Source organism: Aquila chrysaetos, chromosome 4, assembly GCF_900496995.4.
Source record: "Aquila chrysaetos chrysaetos chromosome 4, bAquChr1.4, whole genome shotgun sequence".
In the NCBI taxonomy this organism is placed as follows: domain Eukaryota; kingdom Metazoa; phylum Chordata; class Aves; order Accipitriformes; family Accipitridae; genus Aquila; species Aquila chrysaetos.
Genome location: NC_044007.1, coordinates 31,833,136 through 31,845,264, shown reverse-complemented (window position 1 = coordinate 31,845,264; position 12,129 = coordinate 31,833,136). Strand labels below are relative to the sequence as shown.

Sequence of the window (12,129 nt, the reverse complement as noted above, 5' to 3'; positions counted from 1 at the left end):
CTCCTCCTCTCCTCTCCTCTCCCCTCCCCTCTCTCCCTCCTCCTCCTCCCGCTCCCTCCCCCTCCTCCGCCCGGCAGGCGGGCCGGGGGCCGGCGGCCGAGAGGGACGGAGCGCGGCCGCGGAGCGCGGCGCGGGCAGCCGCGCGGCAGTGCGCATGTCCCCGCGCCCGCCGCCGAGAGGCGACCGATGCGGCGGCGGCGGCGGCAGCGCAGGCCCGCCGCCCCCTGCGCGCCCCCCCGCGCACCGCAGCGCGCCTCTGCGGAGGCTGCCGCCGCAGCGCCTCGCTCCGCGGAGGCGGGGGAACGACGGGACACGGACGTGCCAGCCGGCGCCGGGCTGCCCGCTTTGCAGCGATGCCGGCGGCCCCGGGCAGGGGAGGGGGATGTGGAGGGGGGTCTCGGCCGCCGCCGAGCAGCGGAGAGCGCCGGCGGAGGGAGGGCTGGGGCCGGCGGCCGGGGCTGCAGCAGCGGCTTGCTGGAGCCGCCGCCCCCGGCTGCTGCACACGGGCGCCCCGTCTGCAGGCTGCTGGGCTGGGGGGTGCTCCGGTGGGCAGCCTGGAAAAGGAGGAAAAAAGGATGAATCCAGGCGTCCTATTATTCCCGTGTCCCGTCCCCGTTAAGTGAGCATGACTAATGAAGACAGGTGTTATGACAAAAGGGACCTCTGCGTAGTTATTGGTGGCTTTTTAATGTGGTACCGAGGTCTTTAAGTGAAAGAAATAACCGTATTTTACACGACGTAGGGAAGTGCAAGGACTTTGAGTGAAAAGCGCTGTAAGAGCAAAGGCAGGAAAGGCTGCAAAGGCAAAACGCCTAACTTAGATCTCTGGGGATTTTTTAGGGAAATTGCACAATTACTATAAGTTTCCACCCAGATGTAAGGACTGACCTAACACCCAGTGAGTTTCTTGCTTCCTGAGAACAAGTTCAAACCCCGTATTCCATTCTGCAGTAACACACGTCACATACGTGGCGGGCTCAAGGGTTGAGCCTGAATCTGCATTTGATGCTTAGCAAGCAAGGATTTACCTATGCAGGGAAGTGTTGGGGTTTTTGTTTGCCTGTTTGTTTGTTTTTTTTAATAATCCAAATACACCACTATCATCAGCATTTTCATCTTCATCTAATCTTTGGCAAGATTGTAGCTCAGTTTATTATCTCCATGCGCATCCACCCAACGAATCCTCAGAGCTGATCCGTTCTTCACATCATCTTTCAGTATTGCCAGCTGTTGGGTTCCTCTGTTGATTTGCTTGTTGTTTTTTTTTAGTTCTGAGCCTTCTTTAAGCTCTTTGTCCAACAACTTGTGTCCTCACTGGGCAACGTAGTCCACGTCTAGCAGAGTCCAGCCCATCTCAGTTCATCCGCATGGCTCCTGCAACAAAATGTGTATTATTCTATCATGTAGCCTGCCAGCCCTTGTAATATCCAGCTGATCATTGTCATTTTACCAATCTGGTGTTGCTTTTCTTCTCTGTTCCTAATGTGCCACTATACTGGCACGTTGTAGCTGACCTAATGATGTCTTTCTCAGACTTTGTTCTCTGGTTTCCTTTGCCCATCCTTCTTGCAGAGAGTTCCCCATCTAATCCTTCCATTAGTAACAAGCAGGCTTTGTGAAACCCCTGACATCTGCATCCATATCCCACATGGTGACTCTGCAATGAGCCCAACTATCTGAATGACTTTTAACTCTTTCCCCTCCAATTGTGTTGGTTTCTCGTCATTGTAGTCAATGAAGATTTGCACGCAGGGAGCACTTTTGTTCTGCCTCTGTCCTCCCTCATTCTAGACCAGCGGTTCCCCAGCTCTGCTCAAGGGTCACAGATGTCCTATAAAGCCCTGGTAGGCCATCATAGCCATTTGGTGCCTCCGTAGTGTTTTCAGTTTAAAGTATGAAATCACATTCTGATTTGTAGGAAATTTTGGAGAGCAACAGTAGTGTGCAGGTCCAAAAAGACTGGGAACCAATGCTCTAGCAGCTACTCCCCTTCAGCTGTATCTTTTGGCACAGTTTGATGTAATCAGCAAAATGTAATTTTCCTCGAGTCTTCACAAGGGATGCACAAAGCATGCCAGTACACTGAAACCCACAGGAAGTTTCCATCTCTTTAAACCTACTGTAGACATTCCAGAACCTCCAGATACTTAGTTTATTTGGATTTAATTAGTTGAAAAACCTTCCAAAAAACATAAGCTAAATCAAAACCATATACTTGCTTTTGAACCAGAGTCACTACATATAGCATAAAAGGGGTATTGCTGTAACAATTTGTATTCTCATCTTAACCTATACTCCTGTTCAAATGTAAACAAAGCTGAAGACAGCTCCAAAGGAGAGGGGTGGCCCTCCTCTGCCTTTCCCTTTCTTCTCTCCCGCCTCCTCTCTCTCCTTTGCCCTCCAGCTCCAAATACCATTTGGTTTAATTTATCTTGCTCTGTATTTAGGAAGAAAACAATTATTAGATGTTTCTCTTTTAAATCTAGGGAAGTGGTTTTCTCATTAACTAACCTTTATTTGCAGCCCTATTCAGCACGCAGGCAAAGCTGAGGAAGGAAAGGGGAGATGCAGAGAATGAAGGAAAGGAGGCAGCCTGCAATCTTTTGACAAAAGGGAAAGATCAGCCATGGAGTCAAAATGCAGGGGTAGGGCGTAAAGGCAATGGATAGCTGGCAGAGATGGAGGGAAAGGAACTGGGTAGGCAAGAGGCAAAGATGAAGTCCTTCAAAAAGGCTAGCAAAAATCAAGCACTCTTAGACATGATTAATTCAGCACTCCACAAGAGTGAAACTATTCCCTCCTGTCATTTTTGTGACAGGCGCTCCCAAAGGCACCCATCGCTGCTAGAGCTCCATTATCTGAGGCATTGCGCTGCTACATAAATGACGTGGTCCCTGCCACAAGGGCCTTACAGTTTAGCATGAGGCAAAATGCAACAAAGGAATGTAAAAAATAGCATAAGGGACCAGGAGAGGAAGGGCAGCTGAAACCTTGCAAGCCTACGTTACGCAACTTCGTGGTTATAATCATATGCTAATAATATAAGAATAATGTACATACGTAGTAGCAGCCCACCCTCCATCTCAGGCACTTCCATTGCTTTTTCTTCCCCATTTGAGAACCAGGAAAAATCAAGCACCCGATTTAACCTTTTGCCCAAACGGCTGTTGTTGGTAGTAGTTAGGGCAGCAGGCTAACACAGTAATAGCTGAAGCAAAAGGCGTATGAGCTGCTGGAGGTCACAGCCCTTGACTTGTAACATTTTGAGAGAGCAGCGGCAGGGAGCAGCTGGACATGTACAACCTTCACTCTGACCCTGGCTGGAATAGCCCACCCCTGTCCCTTGTTCAGCCCCTGCGCTGCCCCGCATCGTACCGGCGCAACTCTTTGTAAGTGAGCTGGATGCAGAAGTTATTTTTCAGTGGGATCAGCTCCCAGCCCAGGTCCCAGTGTAGGCATACAAGTACCCTGGCCGCCCGGCCGGCCAGTGTGGGAAGGAGTGGCGGGGGCAGGCAGGGGGGGCGGGCAGGGGGGCAGCGGGACTTGTACAAGCTGCTGGAAGCATTACGCTCCAGATGCACAGTATTGGCCTCAGCTGCGCTCATGCAAAGCCGGTGGTTTTACTAAACTGCATTTTCAGATGTCTAAAATGGGTTTAGGTGCTCAAATTTAGACACCTCGGGTTTCAGTTTCGTAGGGTGGTATGCACTAAGACGGCAGTTCACCTCCACCAAAAGGAGGAGGCCCTGTTCCCAGCCATGCGATCCCATCGTCTCTCTTTTATCAGCTCTGCTACCTGTGAATGGATGAAGCCCTTCACTCACCAGTGCTGTTCACTAACCAAGCAGAAACGTGACCCCGAAAGAACCAGCTGCCTAGTTTTCTGCTGGGTCAGTGAGTTGAATCAGCTCACAGAAAAGTCAAATAAGCTCCAGAGCCACCACAAGTGAGGAGGCAGGGTCTTTGGCTGGGAAGAGGTCTGGATTAGGGGAGAAAGAAAAGGAGGAGAAGGAACAAGACTTCCCCCTTATGGCAAGAGCAAGCCATTGGATATGCTTAGGTGCTCACAGATGCATCTTGAGAGGCCAATTTACGCACGTTAACCCAGGAATGCACAAGCCCTGCGGGAGCAGGCAGCTCTGCAGTTTGCTGCAATCCCTAAATTCATTCTTATTTTATACAGTATATAGCGTGGTCCTAGTTCCACATCTCTTATTCATGTAGAAATACTCATTAAAGAAGTTTTAGTAAGTAATTGGGGAAAAATCTGAGTTCTCAGCCTGCAGGGTTCTGTGGTTTGGGGAAACAGAAGTTTCTTTTGAAGATATGTTGAGGTATATCCCCAAATTCTCATTTGTATATAGTATAAGCAAAGCTATTATAAAGAGAATGCAACTTTAAACTACACAAGTGTAAAGTTCCCATAGGTGACTAACGCAGAGAAGTACCGTGGGCTTAAAAGAGCCCTTCCAGTGTCCCTCACCCATGCCACTTTGTGTGATTTAATGTGCTCTGTCTGCCTTGCAACAGGGGAGAGGCTCATCCTCACTCAGCTCCCTTTCCCTGCACACTGAAAAAAAAAGTTGAACAGGCTGGCATGTGTTTCTTTCTTCACGCCAGTCCTGCCTCAGCTCCTAGCCTCTCATTCACCCACTCCATCTAGTGTGGACTTTATTCTCACTTAACAGAGCGTATTATGACATTGCCTGGAGCTGCCCACAGAGATAACAATTACCCCTCTATAGATACATTGTTGGCCTGGTTTTCAAGAGGTTTGAGCAGTCCTACTTCTTTAAGGAGCAAAAGGACCTGAGGGTACCATCACCTCTGGAAATCAAGCCATTAGGGATAGGAAGGGGACTTTAAAGGAGGTGTGGGGGCTGGTAGGAAAGCATTGCTTCCATTCAAGGAGCACATCAGTAAGAAACTGCCATCGGCAAGGCAACAAAATAAATAATCTAACAGAACTTTCTTACAGGCCAAAAAAAATCCCGTGAAAGCCCGGATGGCTACGTGCCACATCTCTGAAATCAATGACAGATCGCACTGTGGTTGAGGTGCATAAAATAGTTCTGTTAGAGGAATGGCTCCTAGTGTGGCCCATTGATCTGAGATGGTCATTGTTAGTTCTGCCTCCTGGTTAACGCTGAGGCCTTGCTGGCAAGTAAGCCATCTTCTGACAGAAGTGTTGGGCCTAGCCTTCCTCCAAAGGAGAGGAATTTATTAAATGGACAAAGTCCTTCCTTGTGATGCCACCATCAGGGAAGCCCAGTTCCACGCTTCTCGTCAAGGAGGAAGGAGAGAAAACCAAAGGAGCTGCTGTATCTGCTGAGCAGCACCTGCACCCATGATCAGCTTTAGCAAATGACCACTGTTCCCCACCATGGGGTGGGCTCCGGGACCCTGGCAGTGGCTTCTGACTCACTTTGCCAGCCTTGGAGTGCCTTGACTGGGCTGCGATTGCTCTTCAGCAGCACAGCTACAGGGGAGCAGAGCGAGGTCTGCGGTGCATCTGCCCAGCACTTTTCCACACACAGCTTTCCAGCCAGGAATCCTACTGTCATGAGACATTAGATTTTTTAGGCTCATCAATTCTGGTGACACAATCCAGCAATTTGTTTTTAGAGGGAGTGAGCAGGTGTCCATGGCAGCATTTTAGCTGACAGTGCTGCAGTATTGCTATTCAGGAGCACTTGGTTGTTCTTTATATCTTCAGTCGTTGCTGGAAAAGATGGTGATTTTTTACCACTGTACATGGTTTTAGCTTTTGGAATGGCCTGAACGAGACAAAGGAAAACACTTGCACCTTTAAACTGACTTTCATCCGTCAGACTTTCAGCGTGCTGATAGGAAACTGGAGAAGTGGTACTAATGATTCATCTGCAGCATTGATTATAGATGATGGTTGGGAAAGAGAATGAAAATAATAAATTAAAACTAATGACCGTAACTGATTGAGAAAATATTTTGGTTCAGAAAATCACATCAAAATCAAGTTTTTTTCACAAGTATTAGAAGTCTGCATAGGAATTATTCAGTCAGAAAATTGGTTGCTAGTATTAAAAGTAATGACTGTCTACATTCACAGTTACAAACTATTTTCATTAATTATTTTTTTTCCTGCATAACTACCTTAAATAAAATCTTTAAGACTGCTGTGATATAATCCTCTGTCAATATTTTTTAAACTGCCATTTGAGAACATGTAGGATCATAGTGTTCATTTTCTAGGAGAAACAATATAGTAAGTGAGTTTGACCAAAATCCATCTGAACATAATTACTAGGATGGCAGACTGGCTTCTAATGTCACAACCATCATGCTTGAATCTACAAATTACTTAGTCTATCTGAGCTCCCACTCTTTGCATTAAAAATGTGATAACCACGCAATTTCAGTTTGCTGCAGCAAAGTTCAGGACACACTGCTGGCTTTGGTGAATAAAGGACCAATTTCCCATTGTTAAATATCAACAGAGATGCTGCTGCATTGTGTGTAAAGAGGCTGAAATGATCCTTAAAAACACACCGACAAACCCCATCAAGAAAACCAAGCCATTACCACAGAGAAGCCCATTACAAATGTCTAGCCTGACCACAGAGCAAGTATTTGGAAGCAAATCAAAACCTGCCTGAGGAACTGAGTAAAAAAGATTTTCCGAATTCACTAATGCTCATTTCAATTAATAGCCCACCTGCCAAGTGTAATGAACCTGAACATATTGTGGCCATTAATGCTCAAAAGTAGCTTTTTGCCAAACCCCCCCCCCCAAAAAAAACCAGACAAATTATTGAGAGGAAAATCAGTACCATTGCCACTCTGTCACACACTGAGGTAAAAGGTTGATTCTTGTGAAGGCTAGAAAAATTTCTTTGCCTTTAGGCTAAGAATGATTAAGTATTACTCACAAAGACACCAGAAAAATACGGAGAGCAGGAAGGAGAAGGGCTGAAGTCATAGTCCAGAGTGAGAGCTGTGGTGGTGCACGAGGTGAATTACATTTCTCAAGGTGAAAATTGTCCTGCTCGGAGATCAGAAATTAGTGGAGGAGGTGCTGCAGCCCATTCCCACCCCAACTGGGAAAGTACAGGGTCTGTCTCCCCAGTTCACGGTCTGGGCAAGAGAGGACTCAGGTCCTGGGGGGTGGAAGGAGTCCAGGCGAATGCTCAATTTGAATGACAAATGCTTCACCAATGTATGACTTCTTTTCACAGCTGACTGCATTTAGGAAGAGGTTTGAAGGATTATAGCCTAAAGCAGTTGACCTTTCTCACCTCCCCTGCCAGGAAGCTGGAGGTCAAATAAAAGCTTCAGACTTACATGGCATGCTAAACGCTGTGCGTGGGGTCAGGCTTGTGGCTGTCCGCCTTGCAAGAAGCCCCATCACAAGGGCTACAGGTGGGGGGAAGGACCACAGGGGCATCAGCTCCTCTGAAAGCAGCAGCAGCCCAAGGCAGGTGAGCTGAGCCTGTCCTGGTGCACAGCTGTGACACCAAGGAGTCCAGCTCCCATACGGTTTTTTACCTCTTATTTCTGTAATAGTTTTTCTTTCAGGCTTCTCTGGATGGCATTGAGTTGTCAGGCAATCAGAAGAGAAGCCTGGAAGATCTGAAAAAAAAGAATAAATATATTTTGAATCTCAAGAATGATTTTTATGGCTATGTACATCTCCCCTCTCTGTTGGTATCTTACAAATAAGAAAAAAGGATTTAAAAAATAACCTTGAAGTACAGTTTTAATATAGGCATCATAATTAATTAAAACTGCAGAAATTAATTTTGAGTTAATGCATACTTCAGGTGCCCCAAGACAGGGATGTATTTAAAATGAGAAGCAAACAAAATCCATTACATAGAGAAAAATTACAGGCAGAATAAAATTTAAACAAGTCATTATTTGAAATGCAAAAATGTAATATATGTGTTTTAAAATAAGTTACATGAAAGATTTTTCCACTTTCTTTTCCCACCTTTTCAAATCTTGTGGAAGGAAACATGCCCCAGGCAAACTCACAAACTATTTCCTTTTTGATAAAAAGGCCTTTCTGTTTCAAAGGCTATCTGCTCAGTTATATAGCTAAATCTATTTCAAATTCAGGGAGAGTAAATCTTTTGATTTAGTATAGTGTTAATGTTAGGAAAGACATTTAATCCTCAGTTTTCTGAAGTCTTTTTAAACTACTGGCAGATACGACCGTATATCACTATGCAACATTCACTCTCAAAAATGTCTGCTACTTTCTTTTTTTTTTTTTCTTTTAACAAGGCAAGTATAAAAGAAAATAAGCCAAACTAATACCTTGGTTGGAAGCATTAGCTTGCTTCCAAGGAACCTGTTAGAGGTGGGTCAGTTGTCCTGTGTTGGCTGGAACAATCCTGGGATGCAAATCCTTTTTTGACATCTTCAGACACTGTTTTCTTCCAGGTCTTACAAGCTGTAGGCTGCATAGCCTATTCCTGCCTTTACGACCTTGCATGCTCCATGGTGAGTTATCCTCTGGGATACTTCTGTGGGGTGTCAGGTGGGTCTTTCAACTCCAGTAAAAGCTGATCTCACCCTCTCTAACTTGTATGGTAGGGTAGTAGAAGGAAAATTGTCCCTGCTCATAAAACCAGGTGATCTGGCTGGCATCTGCCATGGTTGTCCCCCTGTGCCTTGTCTGTCTAACACCTCTCCTATGCCAGCGGATGAATTCCCACGCAACATTAGCCTGGACAGGGCCTCGGAATGATGCGGGAGGGGGTGTGTGTGCAGGGCCACGGGCAGAAATCCTTCCTTCCTTCCTTCACATATTTGGTGGTCCTAAGCACAGCAACGGGGACACACAGACAGAGGCTTTCCTTCTGGCTGCAGCAAGCCATGGCAGTGCAGAAACACTCAGTTCCCTCATTCAGTGCTGTGCTGGTGCCATCACTTTTTGACCTGTCATAGCATTTATATCAATTATCACCCAGCAGTATTTATAAAAATGCAGATTACTTTAAACATTGTTCTCAATTCCTTGAACTGGTGACCAGATCTGAAGAGTTGATGAAGAAACAATATGCAATTCCCTACATATCCTTCAAGCTACAGTGTAACAGCTAATTTGCTGACTTGTGTCCTTTTTTTCTTCACCAGATGCTTTTTCTTCCCTTCCCCACTGGCTATACTATGTAACTGTACCACAGAGACATTAATGTAATTACTGGGCAAGACAAATCAATGTGGATTTTGAACTGCCTGGGTGTTACGTTCGTGCCCTCTTTTCTGGGGCAGCCCTTGTACAGCCGGTGCAGGGAAGCAGAAACATGCTCTCTAATAACCTCACCAAAACCTCAAAAGGACTAAAGCAATGCAGGAGATCATTTTACCATTATAGTAGTAGTGATACAGCAGTTACAATGTCTGTCTGAGCTTCTGTTATAAAATAATATACTTCAGGAGTTCGTAACGCAGCTACAGAAGATGTTGCTCCACTTTTCACTGAGGCTGATATTATAAAACCAGAAGCAAATCCTTAAAGAGCTTAAGATAATAATCTGGTTGGGTTTAATTTATGAGAAGTCTTTCTTATGTTTAAGAGAGTGATTAAGGATTTGCTCTGCATAAGCTCACACGTCTCTGTCTGCTGGCATCGGAGTCAGGTATTCCTTTGTCTCTGTTTTAGGGTGAAAAGTCCATCTCTCCAGGCTTGTTGCTCTATACCACCTCATTTGACAGCTTTTGTCTATCGCGTGCACAGCTCGAGGAGCGTGAATGCGAACAGCGGCGGAAGGTGCCGAACACGCCTGTCCTGGGCTTTCACCACCTCCCTCTCGGGCTGGTAAATATTCCGACACTGCCTTCCCGAGAAACTGCCTTAGCTGGGAGCACAGGCTATGGAGAAAGCTGGTGGTATTTTAACCTCCAGAATTAGTATATTCAACTGAAATAGACTGTGCTGTGCAGCATGTAGCTGGCGTAATTCTACATACACATAAGCCTGGTTTTAGTAAAGCTGCTATTTTGCATGAAGAAAGTAAAATAAAGGGGGAGGAAAACCCCCAGTCTTCCAGTAACTTTCTTACAAAAAGAAGAGCAGAAGAAGGTGGTCATCAAAGAATATAACATCTCTGGGGATGCAGAGACTGCTCTTTGAGAGCAATTCCCATAGGGCATTTTAGTAGGGGCCTTCCATGTCAGCTCGCTCCTTGGGTGTGCTCGTTACAAAAACTGTTGTCGTTTTCCCAACATTAAGGTTCCAAATTCCATTTTGTGACTCACCTTTGTATCATTTGCCATTTCAGGAAGATGCTATATCCCAGTAAAACATACAGTTTTATGGTGCTGAAATGCCAGAAGGACTTGGAGTGACTTTCACCAAGCCACCTGAAAACTAGGTCAGTGGCTATACATCTTGAAGAGAACTGCAGTGCTACAGCAGAAACTGAGTTAATCCTGATGTATATGATGAATGTACCCCCTAACCTCGCTGCAGGGGACAGTCTGAACATAAATATATCTTCACTAATCTCTTCTCAACTGATTATTTCTAAAGGGAAAGGCCTCATGACATTTTCTTTCTCATTAAATACCATGGGGCAAAATCTGTTCAGTTCGTTTGTTTGAACAGAGGCATCTAAATCCAGATTTAGCCTGTAAACTCTTGGGATGGGACAGTAAGATTTCATGGAAACAGAAGAGTAGGTAATAAAACTTAGTTTAAATTAAATAATATCTGGAATTCCTCTTCCCAAAGTAAATCTGCAATTAGCTATACTCAGATAAAGGACAGACCTCTCAGAGTGATGGTTCAACTAATGAAATGTATAGATTTAGGTTTATGCAGCTACTCAAAGACACTGTTAAAACACTGCGGGAAAGCCCTGGCATATTCTAACTTCTGCTGTATTTCATTTCAGCCTTGGTTTGTTGCTTTTAAATAGCTATTTTTAAAATTCTGAAATCTCTTTAAAGCTGGCAGGCAGAAAGCGTAGGCTGCAGGCAGAGAGATGGGTAGGGAAAAGGAGGGAAAGAGTGAGAGCAAATCTGAAGTACGTCAGAATGAATGTAAACGTAATGTTACATAATGTAACATGTAAACTCTTTTTAAAACAATATTAAAGCCCTTTTGGACAGAGCAGACAGCAGAGGACAGAGCAGGGACAAACGTGCTAACCAAGCTTACGTACTATTGCATGGAGGTGCTCTCAGAACAGTTCCCACTGAATTATAAACCCTTGGACTAATGTGATGAAAAAAAGACAAATTACATGTAATAACTAAAAATAAAAATAGAAACATCCAGGTAACTATAGGTTGCCTAAGATGGTGACTCATGGGGGGACATCAGGGATTGTGCAAAGGATTTAGGTGGCCTCCTAGGTGATGGGTGAACACGAGCTCCTGGTGGGACAGGTGGCTTCAGAGGACTAACAGGGGGCTTGAAGAAGCAGGACATGGACAGGAAGAAACATGGCAGTGACAGACCCATTACTCAGATAACATCCAGGCTTTGAAGGCTGCACGTCAGAAAGGGTATGGGAAAATGGCAGCAGCAACCAGCGCCGTTGCTGATACTGTTGGGGCGATCAGCAGAGCGGGCAGTGGTGAGGGCAGTGATGGTCTGATGGCCTTGAAAGGTTTTGTTCTGGTGAGGAGGAGGCTGTGCTGGTGAGGAGCAGCTTCTGTGCAGATCAGGAGACTCTGCTGAGAGGCAGAGGCATGAGCAAGAGGACCAAAGCTGTTCTCCAGGGCTTTCCTTCTGGTGAGAGAGAGAAATATCTATAAAAAAATCTAATTAGCTTGTAAGTGAGGAGATTTCTGAAGTGATCTGTCACAGGCTATAAATAACACAGTTCAGAAAACAAAAGTCCTAACAAAGATTCAGTGGGTAGAAGCTGGAACTGGGTAAGTTTGAGCTAAAAATAAAATGTAGATCTTGACCAGTGAAACAGCTTATGACAGGATGTGGTTAGCTTCTCTCTCACATTAAATCTTTAAATCAGGATTAGATTTCCTTCTTTAAAAAATGCCCTCATTCAGTCAGCAGAGGCATTCGGCACTGCGTTCCTGGGGTAAAGGGTAAAACCCTAGGGAGTTATGTTGAAGCCTACAATGATGCACCCCAGACTTAAAATCTGTGACTCTAGAATAACCACCCTTGAG

At 45.4% G+C, this 12,129-nt stretch overlaps 1 long non-coding RNA gene across 1 annotated transcript; it reads left to right on the top strand.

Moving 5' to 3' along the window:
* Positions 1-8,298: 8,298 nt before the first annotated feature.
* Positions 8,299-10,439, top strand: LOC115340542. Its single transcript, XR_003923087.2, has 3 exons — positions 8,299-8,484; positions 9,650-9,805; positions 10,269-10,439. It is a non-coding gene; the product is annotated as an uncharacterized LOC115340542 (long non-coding RNA).
* Positions 10,440-12,129: the final 1,690 nt, after the last annotated feature.